We start from the raw sequence: 15444 nt of genomic DNA on the forward strand, positions 1-15444 counted from the left end.
GTCAAGTCATGGCTTTTCTTTCCTGCCAGGTCGTAGGTTCCAAGAGGCCAGGACTAGGTCTGTGCCACTGCCCATGAATTCTACAGTTCGGGCACATTATGGGGACTCGGGGAGTGGAGAGATCCCGTTTAATAGCCGTGGGATCTCTATTCCCAAGAGATTCATAGAAAGTGCACAGGGATTCACGTTTACTGTACCCTCCTGGTTGGCCCACTTCCTGGTTTTGAAAGGTCTCCGGGTCCCATGGTGTTGCCCTTTTGCAGAGGAAGAGGTGACCCAGCGAGGGAGGAAGTAATGAGAGCCTTGGGGAGGCCAAGCCTGGCGGCTCTTCTGAGCACAGCTCTATGGAGCTGGCGTGGGGTCTCTGTGGGGCTCTGGGTTGTGGGCTTGCGATCTCTGGGCCACTGTGCCAGGAGGAGGGAGCCACGACGGGGACTGTCACTGAGACTGGTGCTTTCTGGGGCCCGTTTGCCTAAATCGCTTTCCAGGTGGACTTCAGATGCCCGGGGCTTCAGCATCTGTGCGCTCTGGGTCACAGAGCAGAGGGAGCAAGAGCCTCGGAGCTGAGCATCAGGCCTGAACCCAGCCCTGCCTCTCTCCCTGGTGCCCTCTGTAGCTTGTCACTCCATCACTCTTTGGGCCATTTCCTCAGCGCCAGCCCCACCGGCCCTGGCTTCCCCCAGCCCACCCTTCTCAGGATGCCAGTAATGAGTAAGCATTTCCCTGGGCACAGTTGGGACAGCTGGTCTCCTTCCTTGGGTCTCAGGACTAAAGAGTCCAGCCTCATCGTAGCAAGTGCTTGCTAGCGTGATCCTCTTTGTGTGGGGGTGGCAGGAGCCTGGTGCAGAGGCTGGCCCTTGAGGCTCATCTGCCCTGGAATGACACTTGGCCCTAGCCTCTCTTTTTGTGGCCTGGAGCAGGTGGCCAATGCCCGCTGCCTTGGACTCCGGCAAATGGGGATAGGAAGGAGATATGCAAAGGCCTGATAGGGAGAGAAAAATGCAAGGATGGACACCAGGCTTCCCAGCTGCCCGTTGGGTGCAGGGCACAGTTTGAGTCTGGCCTCACAGACTTTGGGCGGCTTGGGATCAAATGAAGTAACAAGGATGTTACTTTGTGCAGGACCACAGGTGCTGCTGACCACCCTGAGCACCTTAGTGGTTTGTGTCACTTGCACAGGGTGCTGAAAATGGCCAGCGTCTCCACGGCTCCCGGCAGTGCTTACTTGTCTTCTCTGTTCATAATGACACTCACTACCTGTTGGTCCAATGAACTCTTGCTTCAGCCTGCCGCCACCTCCAGGGAGCCTTCCCTGACTTTCACAGGCACTGCTGGCTGTTCCATCTCTGTTCCCAAAGCCCTGAGGGATGGCCAGGGTCACAGGAATCTCACTGTTCCATGTTGATCTGTATGGTGTCGCCTTCTCCACCTGCAGGTTTGGAGCTCAGAAGACTGAGCTCTTGGGGTCTCACATTAACCCCACTCAAGTCTGCACCCAGCACCGGGACTGGCACCTGGGAGGTCTGCAGGTGGTACTGCCTTGAGTCGAAAGTCCCCTGATTCACAGAAGACATGAAGTCATTTTTGAAATTTGAAAAGAATTATCTATATTTCGCAGGACTCAGTACAGAAATATAACTGGGCTCTGAATGGAGATTTAAATTACTTGCTTTCTTCGATTTTTAAAAGACCTTTTAATACTGGAAAAAACCCCACCGACGGCTTGTGTGAATGTATGTAATTTTTTTCCTCCAAGAATTTGTTTTCTGCCTCATTAACAAAGCTCTTCCTCGCCCCACGGGCAGCCTTTCCTCCCTTTGCTGCAAAGAACAGCCACAGAACGACTTCTGCCCTATTTTTTTCATGAACTTGGAATAGATAATTGCTTAAAGCTGAATTTGGGGCCGCTGATAATCCAATTAGGGTCTTGGGTCTAATTGTCCCTGTATAGCCTGGTGCTTTTTATTCTCCACCGCTCTGACTTCTGAGGCGGGGTCTCTTGGCAACAGCGTATCTTTCTCTGGGAGAAACGAACACAGCCATTTGGGGGTATTCTTTGCTCAGCAGATAAGAATGAGGTAACACCTGGGAAAACAGACAGGAAATTGTGAGCATTATTGGAGTAATGATTGAGACGTTCATGCAGATGCACATCCATCGGTGTCTGAAATAGAAATTTCCTGCAACCCCCCGGGGGGGGGGGCGGGGGGGCTGGTCTTCTCTCTCCCCCTGGCTACCTCCTGACTTGTCTCTTCTATGTCTTGTTCCCTGGGCCCAAAGACACCACGGGGGTAAGAGGGCACTGAGGTTGGTGGTTGGCTATGCTGAATTCATAATTTCCCTTTTTCTAGTGCTCTCCAGAGACTCAGAGAAGTGTCAAGGGGCTAATGGAAAGCTCTGAACACTCGGGTTCCAGTCTTGACAACCAGAGGTCACCATCCAATTCTTCCTACCTCAGCATCCTCACCTGGGCTGAGGAGGTGGGTTAGAGTCAGAGCACAAGACATCGCTATAAGCCCAAATCTAGACCTGCCTGTTTAGCCTACATATTGCCAAAAAAAAAAAAAAAAAGTTATTGAAAATTCAGAATGAGTTTCAGAAAATAAATATCAAAACTTTACCTTCTATTGGTAATGGGAAAGATCTGGGCATGCTGAGTCCACATTTTTCACAGAGCTGCCACTTTGGAGTCTCCCTAGTTCACCACAGTCCCCACCATTCTCTACCGTCTTACACTGAATTTGTCTCGCTTACTTATGCTGTTTTTCTACTCAGTTGCTGATCCTTGGACTAAGGGATCTTGAAGTTCCTTAATTGATATCAGTTCCCTCCTTATGGATACAAAAGTTGAAAATCATCAAAATCAATGATCGTATCTATGGTCCTGAGGGAGAAGAAGCCAGAGAGATGGTAACAAGGCTCTGGGGCGTAGGGTTCGGTGGTCATCGCTAAGAGCTGTTTTCCACTTCATTCATGTATAGGCCTTCTTGGTGCCACACCAACCAGAAGATTTGGATGCACAGAACTCAAATCAAATGACCTTTGGAAGCCACTTGGATTGAGCCTGAGTTAAACTTCCAGAGCATTCTAAGAGATGCAACTGCTGGTTCTGATCAATTTTGAGTTTGAGAAAAACTCCTAACACTTTGGATATTTAGAAGAGTGAAACCTTAAGTTTTGAGCACCTGGGAATTTTTGTGGTGCTTTTACTACTGATTTTAAAGAATTAAAAAGTCTTTCTTATCAAGGCAGTCAGTGTCAAGTAGCTCCAGTTCTTGGATTTGTGAATTACAGGTCAACTTGGAGGCAGCCAGAGCAGCCAGCTTCCTCGCTCTGTGGCGAGGACTTCTTGGCCTGTGGCACAGGGTTGATGACTCACCTGCAACGGTGTCTCAGGTGTCAAACGCTGGCACAGTAGCTGGCCAATTGTATGTGCTCATTATCTTCCAGACATTGTTCATGGATAATATTTACATTTGTAGAGTTGACTCTCAGCGCCAATCACACGTTTATTTAAAGTTTACGTGGTGGCTAAGGAATGTGAGGATTTTTCCTATTTTCAAACCATATAATTTATAATACCCCAGTTATTCCTGCTTAGTCTCATCATTATGTCATTTCCTTTACTAAATTCTGAATCAAATCAGAATTGAACTTGTTTCCCTTCCACAAAATGAAAGGATGGACCAGGTAAACTTGTGTCCCTCCAACCCTGATATTCTGTGATTTAATCAATGCATAACGAAGAAAATATCCTTAAAAATAAAAAACAAGCCTATACTTTCTCCTGCTTTTGCTTTTCTTTATTTTTTTTGTAAAAGGATCAGCTAATTAAAATGATTAGTGTGCGTATAAATAAAACAGTTGTTTTTTTCTTATGTTTTATTTTCAGTTCCTCTGTTTGAAAGTTCAAACATTCAGACCTGATCAAAAATCCTCCACTTACTCTGTTGAGGTTCAGAAAAATTCTATCTAGTTTAGATTCAGAAAATTCTCCTGTAAAGCAATTATTGATGAGGACAAGCCGAAGGCCAAGGAACACAGCCCAGCTCCCTGTCTCAGCCCTCAGCTGGCGGTGACAATGAAGAGTCTTCAGTAACTTCCTTTTTCTCTTCCCCTTTGTTTTGGTGATGAACAAATTTATTATACTTAACATTATTCAACTGGACTCAGCTTAGATGATCCCAGCTCTGTGCGTCACCTCCAAGCACCGTAGGGACCAATCGAATATACTCTTCTCCCGATCAGACCTGGCCAGGTGTTGACCTTGGCTGGCCAAGGTCACAGACCATCAGAACAGCTTGTTTGATCTGGTGTTTATCGACCTCCTTGTCCACAGCCAATGTGGCTGTGCGGCTGTCTTTGATCCTCTGTCTGGTGAACTCCACTGCTGGGGAACCTGGGGGTGAAGCAGTGGCCAGGGCTGTTCCTCCTAGAGCTGCGCCTAGACTATTGGGCTGCTCTGTTGGAGTGTGAGTGACACTCAGCTTGTTTGTATGGGTGCTTTGGGTACCACCTGCCTTCCACGCATATATGTTGGCTTCTGTTTTGGGGGGCTTAGTGCTACCCTTTTATGACTTCTGTACCATCCTTCTCAAAATGTCTTTTTCTTTTTTAAAAATAATTTTTGCTTTCTCCAACAATAAAAAGTACCATTAACCAGGCATGGTGGCACACGCCTGTAATCTCAGCCCCTTGGGATGCTGAGGCAGGAGGATTGCAAACTCAAAGCCAGCCTCAGCCATTTAGTGAGGCCCCAAGCAACTGTCTAAAAAAAAAAAAAGCTGAGGATGTGGCTCAGTGGTTGAGCCTCCCTGGGTTCAATCTCTGGTTCCCAAAAAGTGTGTGTGTGTGTGTGTGTGTGTGTGTATAACTTGTAGAAAATACTAAAAGTTATTTTACAAAATTGTAAGCTTTATTATCAGATGTAACCATTGATGTAAATTTACTAATATATGTGCATCTCTTTCCAGTTTATTTTTCCTATCCTGAATACATAGATTTACTTAACTTCTGGTGCGAGCATTTCTCTCATGCCACTGTGTGATTTGAAAGCTGACTTTGGTGCTGCATCCTCTGGCAGGGGCCGGTGTGCTCAGTCTTGGCCTCGTGGCTGTGGGTAGTCCGCGTTGCCACAGCAGCTCACGCTCTGGAGAGAATCTCACGTTTGTCTGGATTCGCATCACAGTTCCCTACCTGTGCTGTCAGCTGCTTTCAGGGTCTGAAGTGTGCGGCGGAGCAGCCCGTTTCCTCCACCCTCATCCCCACACTGTCCCCATCTCCCTTGTGCTGTGTCCTTGGGAGGAAGCCAAGCCACCGGGCAAGGTCTGGCAGCCCTGCGTGGTAGGACCTGCCGCAGTGGAGCATCCTGCATCTCTTCTACCATTGCATGCTTCAGGCTGCCTAGGTGTCTGACTGCTCTGTCACCCGCCTAGCCTGAGCTCAGCACACCCCAAACCCCAGCCTGCAGATATCGCCTTCACAAGCTCGCCAGTTTTACAGATCACCTGGACCACGACTTAGTGCCCTTTACTTTTATGATGAACCGTTACTTAAAAAACAGATTCTGATTTAGCAGCAATGGGCTGAGAGTGTGAGTTTGATGTGCTGGGTGTGTATACACACACACACACACACACAAACACACACATATATAAACACATATGTGTGTGTGTATGCTATTTTTCTAATTCACATGAAAATAATTTAATAACTATCAAAATAAAAATGGTCTTTTTTTTCTATACCACCTAAAATTTTCTTCCATGGTGGCACATACTTCATATGTTGGCCCTGTCTTTCTGGCATACTCCCCCTCCTTCTGGGTAGACAGAAAGCTTCCTAACCCTGGGTCCCTGTGAGGTTCCTCCTGGCCTTTCAGAATCTCCTGCTTTTATCTCTCAGTGCTCAGCACACAGAATCCTAGTTGACTGTTTACTGGTCTTTGCCCCTAAGCAAGCGTTGGCTGGCTCCTCTGTGCCAGGCTTCCTGTGAAGAGGGGCAAGGGGTCTGCACGGGGAACCCAGAGACAGGCTACCAGTCTGGCCAGAGGAGCAGGTGGGACTTCGGCCTGTATCAGAGTGACTTTTGGGGAGGTGTCTCTGAGGAGGGTTCTAGTGAGGAACAGGTTAGAAATATCTATTTCACATGAAAGAAGGCAGTCAAAGGAGAGACAGAAATGAAAATGACAAGAGACATAGAAAATAAACAGCAGAGTGGTCTCCGTAAGCCCCGCCTCATCAATTATTACATGGAACACTCTTATCAGAGGGCAGAGTCTGAGACTGTAGAAACCCAAACGGGATCTGAACATACAGTGTCTACAAAAGAACCACTTTAGACTCAGAACACAAATAGGTTGAAAGCAAAGAAATGGAAAGATGTACCATCAGAGAGTCACCATGGCAAAGCTCGAGTGGCTGTGCGGATGTCAGACAGAATAGACTTTAACATGAAGAATATTAATTTATGTGAAGTTGAAATGAGAAGCTATAGCATATGCCAGTTTGCAGGTTCAGGTGGAGAGAAGAGAGTATGGGGTGGAGGGGGTACTGGAAAGGATGATGGTGAGGAATTTCCTCTACTGACGTGACACACACCCACAAATGTGGAAACACTGGGGTAGCTCATGCAAGATGAAATAAAATAAAAACCACGCCTAGGCAAAGTTGGTAAGACTGCAGATGCCCAAGATAAGGAGATCACAAAGGAACGGCACACACTCCGGTAGCTGATGTCTCAGTAGCAGCAACGAAATATAGAAAACAACAGAAAGTGTCTTCAAAGTGCAATGGGAAAATAACTGATAATTGGGATTTTACTGTTGTAGAAAAAAAAAACATGTTTTCAAGATCAAGGGGAAAAGAAAGAAGGGTGTTAGATGAAATTGAGAAAACTAATCCCTAGCTAACCCTTGGTGAAGCAGTAAAAAAGCTGTATTTCAGGAAGAAGGAAAATAATCCCAGATGGAAGATTTGGGAGAAATGGTGGTGAAGGAAGTGGTAAGTACAGGGGTAAAGAAAAACTTGCCCTGATCATGGAGGAAGCAAAAAGTAATGTCTCGTGACATTACATATAAAAAATATAATTTAAATACACAAGCATAATAGACTATAAGCTAAGAAGCAAGAAGGTAACTCAATTGTTGCAAGGTCCTAGATTCTGAAATGCTAAGTGTGTTTAGTAAGCATTTTAATTTCTAGAATGGACCCTGAAACAACAATAATGGAGAATAAAATTCAAAACCAGTACATGGAAATATATGTAACGAGAAAAATATCAGTTAAAATTGTAGAATGAAACAGACATTATTATTACTGTGTGTATATGTGACTGCATGACCAATGTGGTTCTGCAACCTGTATACTCAGAAAAATGAGAAATTATATCCCATCTGATTCCAATGTATGATATGTCAAGATCACTGTACTGTCATGTGTAACTAAGTAAAACAAATAAAAAAAAAAGAGAGAAAGCAAAAGTAACATGTAAAATTTAGGACAAAGAGACAGATTATGGTAGAGATGAACCCATCTATTGGCAAGTTCAGGAAATATGGATGGGGAAGCTGCTCCTGAAAACAGACAAAGATGATCAGACCCAAGTGAAACATCTTCCAATACAGCATTCACGGAGACCTCAGAGGGAGAACATGGAAAGAATGGAGGAAAGATGCACAACATGATATTCTTGGAAATTGTTAAATAAGCAAAGTCAGCAAGACTGATTCAGTGTTAGGGAAAAGTGAAACACAGGACAAATTCTTAGTCAAGCTCTTGCTAGAGACAAAGAAGCTCACTATACAATGAAATAGCATTCCCTTCCTAGGGAGATATTACCAATTAAACTTTTATGCATTCAATTACGTAGCCTTGATATATTCAAGGCAAAGATTGACAGAACTAGGAGAAATAGATAATTCCAGCATCACAGGAGATTTTTAACACTTTTCTCAATAATTGATAACATAAATAACCAAATAGTCAGTAAGACCAAGAAAGATTTGGACAGTACAATGATTAAACCTGAGCTAACAGAGATGTCTGGAGTTTTTTGCTGAAAATTGGAGAAGCCATCTGCTTTTCAATCATACAAAGGCTTCTTAATGGCACATCCTGGACCCAAAGATGTGACAAAACATTCAGTTATTAAGTAACATAAAGACTATGTTCTCTAACTTCAGTGGGATTAACTAGAAAACATTAACAACAACAACAAAAAGACCTCCAGGATTTTGGAAAATAAATCTTGGATTTTAATGTAACTCACAGATCAAAGAGGAAATATTTAAGATAATATTAAATAAATATATTTCATTTAAAAACATGTAGGATGCACCGAAAACATGAGAGGTAAATTATACGCTTAGGTGTTTGTATTAGAAAAAGATAAAGGCCAAAAATTAGCTGAGATCCCAACTTAAGAAGTTAGAGAAAAATAAAAAAAATTAACCCAAGAAAAAAGGATAAAATAATAATGATAGAAATAGAAATTAAAATCATGGAAAAGAACCCCAAAATAGCAAGTATCAACAAACTCAAAGGTTTTTTTTTTTTTTAAATAGCAAAGTGGATGAAATTGTGGCTGAATGATCAAGAAAGAGATTTTACATACATATTAAAAGGATACTGCAGTCATGAAAGATATTAGGAATGAGTGTATCATAAATAACTTATGCCAATAAATTTGAAAACCTATATTAAACAAAAAAATATTTTTAAAAAAATGAGTGGTGTGGGGGAAGGATGGAGAGTGCAATCTTAGTTGTTTTCTGGTGTCTGAGGGAAAATAGTTCCAACAGTGGCTAATTCCAAGCTGCCAACATGAAGTCACTTGACTACAGAACAGGCAGAAGGTGCTCACAGGCAGCTCTCCAAAGCTTGTCCAATGCACCACTGCCATAGTCCATGTAGTCGTTAGGAATTAACACGGTGGCCAGTGATCTCCAGTGACATAATAAGGATCACAAGTGGACTCTCTAAATCAGACAACAATAAGTTTGAATTTTGGCTCTGCCTTTAACTAATGATAATCTGTTTTAACCCCTTTGTTCTCTAAGCTCTAGTCGCTTTATCAAGAACATGGAAATAATAACAGTATTTTCAACACAAAGTCCATTCATGCATTTGGCAAATGTTAACTGAGCAAGGCTGTGTGGCAGGCACAGTGGCGGGGTATTGCTCACATTACATTTGCAGAGTTTAGCTAGAAATCAGGTCCTTCCTTCACTTTTCAGTCCTGTAGACATTTCCCCTACATCTGGTTTTTGACTCTTTCCTGCTGCAGCTCTTCTGGTGTGGTGCCATCTGCCCCATCACAGGGTCCTCACCTGCCTCAGCCTGGATGACTTCCTGGTCAGCATCCCCATGAAACTTCTCTCCCAAGCTCCTGGTGCTTGATGTCATCACCTCCTGGCCCCTTCCTTTGGGTCCCCCAGAGACTCCCAACATGAAGTCTTTATCTTTTCCCACCCACTCCACCTGCTCCTTCTCCTGGTTTGTCCCTGTTCTCGGAGAATGGGGCCATTCATTTCCTGAGCACCAGAAACTCTTCCTGAAAACCGTCTGTGGTAAGTGTCTCCTTCCACGGGAAAAGTAGCTCCTTGCTGGGCTTCACTCAGACAGGCATGCTAGACAGGGTCCAATTATAATTTTATCTCGTAGAGTTCTTGTCACAATCAATATGTGTTGAATTAAATGAGTAAACTAATGGTGAGAATTTCATGCACCATAATGGAATTCGAGACAAGCTATTTTGGGGTGTAGAGAGAGCTATTGATCTCTCTGAAATCACATCATTCACACAACTCTACATTTTATCATCCCCAAGCAGAAAGCTGGGACGTAATGAGATTGGTTCCAAATCAATTGATCGATCAATTGATTGATTCATTCTTTCATCTGGCATATACATTTTGAATACCCACTAATGTGCCAGATACTTTTTTGGGTTCAGGAGATACTGAGATGAACAGAAGACAAATCCATGGATCTCATTATCTAGTTGGAAGAGGACTGGAAAAATGTATAATTAAATGGGTGCTCTGATGAATGGTTGTAAGAAACTCTCTGTCAGCACAGGGGAGACAGTAGCAGCTTCTGCCTCTGAGAGTCAGGGTGAGCCTTCTGGTGCAGTATCATTTGGTGCTAAGTAATGTGGCAAGTTTGTGAGTGGGAGAAAGGAGAGGGGCTGGAGGAGGAAATGGGAATCCTGATGGGAGGAAATGGCTTGTGTACCCTACGGAGGTGGAGCACAGTGTGACCTTTGGGCCCAGTGAGAAGATCTCCTAAGATGTGTCTGAGGATGTGCATCAGGAACTCAGCCGTGTGGCCTGCTGGAACTAGGGCTGTGTCAGCCCCCATCCGGGGTTCTCCAAGCCACACACACCAGACCAGGTCTCAGCAGGACTCCTGGCCACCCAGCCCTGAGGACTCATGGTCCCCTCAAGGTGCCTGGTATCCTGTAGAAATTCTCCAGAAGTGATGCAAATGAAACTCTGGTTTGGAGGTTGATCAGCAAGGTTCAGGGCCTGTCCCTGGTCACACAGAAAGTGGCAGTAGCAAGTGTCCCACTCAGGTGCCCTGGGATTATCAGGAATGCTGAGGTCCAGAACTGTTGGTCCAGCTGCCTTGAACAGGCACTGAAGCTCCTTGCAGGACTCTCTGGACTGCCACATCCTGATCTCCTTTGAAAGACAGTGATTTCTCTCATCTGCCTTCAGGTGAGAGCTGCAGCTGATTCCGGACAGCGGCCTCCGCAGCCTCAGGAGTCGCTAGATAATGACAAACCCCTTTCATTTGCTCCCTATTATTTCATTGTAAATGAGAAAGTAATAAAGCCAGGCTGCGACTGGACTAATTAAATCAGCTATTTCTAATCCCATCGATCTGGAGAAACAGTCTAGAGGGTAGGAAGGGAAAGGGGCCTCTGATTCAGTCCACCAAATCAGTTTCTGCCACCGAGTGGGGACCCAGGAGTGAGAAAGACGCTGCTGGGGCCGGGTGAGAAGGCTGCTGCCCAGGAGACCCCACCCTGCCTGGGAGGCTGCCCTAGAGCTGGCCCCAGAAGCACCTGGTTTTCTTCTCAGGACAAAAGGCCTGATGAAGAGGGATGGCTGTGAGAGTGAGACTCTCAGTCTTTGTTGCTGAGAGAAGAGCTGCGGCCAGCAATCAGCACCAAAGGTGGCAAAAATAAAAGCTGGAGAAGTAAATAAATCTTTTAAAGGGACGGGCAGGAAGCTAGCCGCCAGCGTGGACGGTGAGGACTAGCTAAGCTATGCCGGCCAGTGTTGAGTTTAGGTCTCTCCTGCTGTGGAAGGCCATTTTCATCTCTCACGTGGACTAGTCCAGTTCCTGCAGCCATGGCCTCCAGGAGCATCTCCCTGACAGCTGTCCTGGACTGCTGGTAGTTTTTGAAGCTGTCATGGATCCACATACCTTGATTGGATTCCTGTTGCACCCTCTGCCTGGGCCTCTGCCCTCCTCTCCTCCACAGGCTCTGCAGGCCGGAAGGGCCCCCACTGGCCTGGGGACAACTTGGGGATTTTAATATTTTATTTATTTATTTACTTATTTTTTTAGTTATCAGCAGACACAACATCTTTGTTGGTATGTGGTACTGAGGATCGAACCCGGGCCGCACGCATGCCAGGCGAGCGCCCTACCGCTTGAGCCACATCCCCAGCCCCCAACTTGGGGATTTTGCTGCTTGTGCACCCTCCAGCTCCCAGCACATTCCTGCTGGGTCACTCTTGGGGGCCAGGGCTTGGGAGTCCAGACAGATGGTCCTTCCTAGTGGCCCCAGGGTTTCCCAACCACTGGCCCCTCCTCTCTGTGTGGAAACATATTCATCTCTCTTCACGGCTCCAGTGAGCTGCAATATGCTCAGGCCTTCCTGTGGCTCTGGGTTTAGAAATGGTCAGAGGCATTTTTATTTGGTTTGAGCTTCTTGTAAACTTCTGCAGAAGGAAGACAATGAATGGTAATGTCCATCTCAAAAGCTAACAGATTTTATAGTGGTTTGAGAACAAACACCTAGAGAGAAACAGAATTTATTGTAAACGGGGTAAGTTTGAGTTCAGTTGTGCCCAAAATGAATAACAGTAAGTAGAATTTATGAACTATCATTACCTCTTACCTTGGAGATATTTTATGACTTTCCAAAGTAAGCTAAAACATATCTTACGAACTTTGACAACCATCCAAACATGGAGATTTATAAGATAGGTGGGTAAAGAGACTGGCTCTGCCGTAAAATAATTTAGCCGCAAAAGATTCTTTGCCTTTCTGACCCTTGGTTCTTCTGACTGAGCCAGGGTCATCTGTGCCCCAAGCCCACACACCTTCCCATTGGTCTCATCCCTGACCCTGGCCTGTGTGCTGGTCCCATAGCCTTTGACGATCCCCAATGGGGCTGGAGCAGAGCGAACACTTGGGACACAGCCCAGAAAGTGCTCAGGGTGAGGGTCTCTGTTTACTGTCCCCCCTGGGCCAGGCCAGGTTTTGAAAATGCAGTCAATCAGAAACAGAGCAGCCACTGTGGGTTCCCAAGTATGCTATGAGAGGGTGGGATCTGGGGCTCTTGCGCCCTAAGAGTAGTGCAGGTGTAAATGAAGGCAAGAAAAGCAAGAGAAGATAAAGCCTCTGAGTGTCACCATCTCCTCTGGGGGCCACAGTGAGCGGCCTGCTGCTACACCCCACAGCTAAGTCTTTCCCTGAGTAGCCTATAGGGCCAGGCCCAGAGCAAGAGAAGCGCAGGTGCTGGGTCACAAGCCTGTGGCCTCGCCTCCCACAGGACTGTGGTGGTCATCTGTGCCCCAGGGTTGGGGATGCACATTCTACCAGGTCCCTGCTCATTAAAATTCTATAATTTTACAAATCTTCACCTAGTTTTTCTCATTGTCTCTCACTGTGCTGCTTCTTGTTTCAAAGTTAATTAATATTTCAGGAATCCTTGGTGTTTGAAGCTTAACCTTGTGGCTTGACTATTTGGGAGAGTCTCTGAAGATCCTCGGCGTATGGTAATTTGTAACTTTGCTGAGGCAAAGTTTGAATTTCAAGGGCTACAAGATAGGATTTCCAGGGCGAGCACTTCACGGGGAGTGAGTCTCAGGTGGCCCTGTCCCACTCCCCCAAGCCATGTGACCTCTGCACAGGCTCCTGCAATAATTCAGAATAGCTGCTGCTGATTCTCAGGTGTGTATTCTGGACAAGACACTGTGTTACACGCTCGCTCCATGTGCCTTATCTTGTTGATTCCTCACACACCCAGCTTATATGGTGTCTAATTTTGTGGGGAAATAGAAGCTCAGAGGAATGAAGTAACTTGCTCCAGTGTCACAGGCAGCAAGTTGCAGAGCCAGAACTTGAACCCAGCTCTCTTTCCTTCTAAAGCTGACCTTCCCTATTGTTTCCTGTCAGACTCAGGGAGGCTCCTGCCACCTGGATGCCATGGAATGCCTCTGTTTAGTAAAGAGAAGGAGAACCAAGCCATCCTCGGGGGGCTCCTGTCCCAGGCGGAGTGTCAGGAACAGCCCGCTGTGTTGGGTGCAGTCAAGTGTGTAGACAAGAGTAAGGTGGAGAAGGAGTGGAGGCCAGGGCAGAGCTGGCGGGCACAGTGACTCCTTTTTCAATAAGGAGGAAGGACGCCCTATGGGGAGGTGGCGCGTGTGCAGGGATGAGGGACTGCACCATGCCCTGGGTGGAATGTGCTGGAAAAGGGAATGATAAGGTACAGGCCTGGTGTGTGGGTGCCTGTGCTCCACTGTCAGGAGGCCAGGAGGCTGGCCTGGCTGGAGGGCGAGACTGAGTGAAGCAGTCAGGAGAGGAGGCCAGAGAGGCCCTGGGGATTGAGCCGCCTGTGGCTGTCTGACCGACTTCGGCTTTTACTCGGGAAGCTGTGGTTGACCATGACAAGCTCTGCCCCATGTTCTGCCTGTGGAGAATCGATTAAAGAGTGGTAAGGACAGGGGGCTGTGGGGAGCTCAGGGAGGCCACTGCAGGCCCCCCTGAGAGAGCTGTGGGTGTGCTGAAGCCAGAGCCAGCAGGATCCACTGGCCGATTGGATGTGGAGAGCAATGCTGAGGGTTTCAGGGACAGAACGTGCTAGCTCTCCAAATGTCCTTCTTGCCACCCTGAAAGGACCACTAAGGTCTAACGGGTTCTTATAAATATTTTGACTACATTTGGAGAAAGAAATGATATTTCACCACAAATTCGGGGACTAGCTAAGCTCTTCACTTGTAATTATCATGGATGCCTATTACCTGGTCCTGAGCTCGGGTCAGGGACAAGGACCAAGGAGGCGCCGTAGGGATCTAAGAAACTGGGGTGGCAGCTCATCTTGGAAGAGGTGAGAAGCCAGAAGCCACCCTGGGTACAAGCTGACGTGGTGACAGCAACCTTCTGAGCTGGGAGAAGCAGGAACCCATTGTCCCCAGAAGGTGTCTGTGGAGGGGCAAGGACCTGGCAGCAGAGTCTCGCAGGTGTCTTCGAGCTATGGTAGCAGATTTCAGAAGGGCTGCGTGACTCAGAACAATAAGGACAGGACTGGGAACCCAGACTCTTCCACCTGCCACGGTGGCCGTTAGGACGGTCCTCTGAACGGGCACTGTGCTTATCGGTTTGCATAGGATACCCAGCACACAGGGACCAGTGTCCACAGGAAATGTGGGGCTTCCTTGGGGGTCTGCTATGCCCTTTCCAAGCCAGGTGGTCACTTCATTTCCTCTTGGGTCTTAGTGAAAAGTACCCTAGACTTACAGTTTGGGATTCTGATTTCAAATCTCTGTTCTGCCACCTTCTAGCCAAAGTCTCCATAAATTATATAAACCCTTTAACTTTCTACTTTTCCATCTATACAGTGGAGGAGTAGAACTGATCACTGATCGCCTGCATTTTATGCCTCCTTCTTGCAGGGAGAGTGCATGTGGGAACATGTGATTTGCTGTGACCAGTGCAGACTGTGCAAAAGTGACATGTGCCCCTTCTGAGCACATGAGCTCTTGTTTTGGTGACTGTGGACGTCTGGATCAGGAGAGCCCAGGATCAGCCTAGAGCCCAGAGGAATTCCAAAGTGCAGGGCTCCCTGCCAACCTGAGATAGGTACTGTGTTAGCCAGCGTTCTGTCACACTGTGACTGAAAGGCCGAACAAGAACAACTTAGAGGAGGAAAAGTTTATTTTGGCTCATGCTTCAACGGTTCTGTGAATGATCGGCTGACTCCATACCTCCGGGTCTGAGGGGAGGCAAAGCATCGTGGCAGAAGGGCATGGTGGAGGGAAGCTGCCCCATGCATGGTGGCCAGGAAGCAAAGAGAACTCAAGTACAAGGAACCGGGGATAACATAATCCCCAGTCACCTGCTTCCTCCAGCCACACCCTGCCTACCTATATTACCACCCATTAGTCTATTCAAATTATTAACCCATCCAGTGCATCAACCCACT

This window comes from Spermophilus citellus (assembly GCF_964194105.1).
Source record: "Spermophilus citellus genome assembly, chromosome: 14".
NCBI lineage: Eukaryota > Metazoa > Chordata > Mammalia > Rodentia > Sciuridae > Spermophilus > Spermophilus citellus.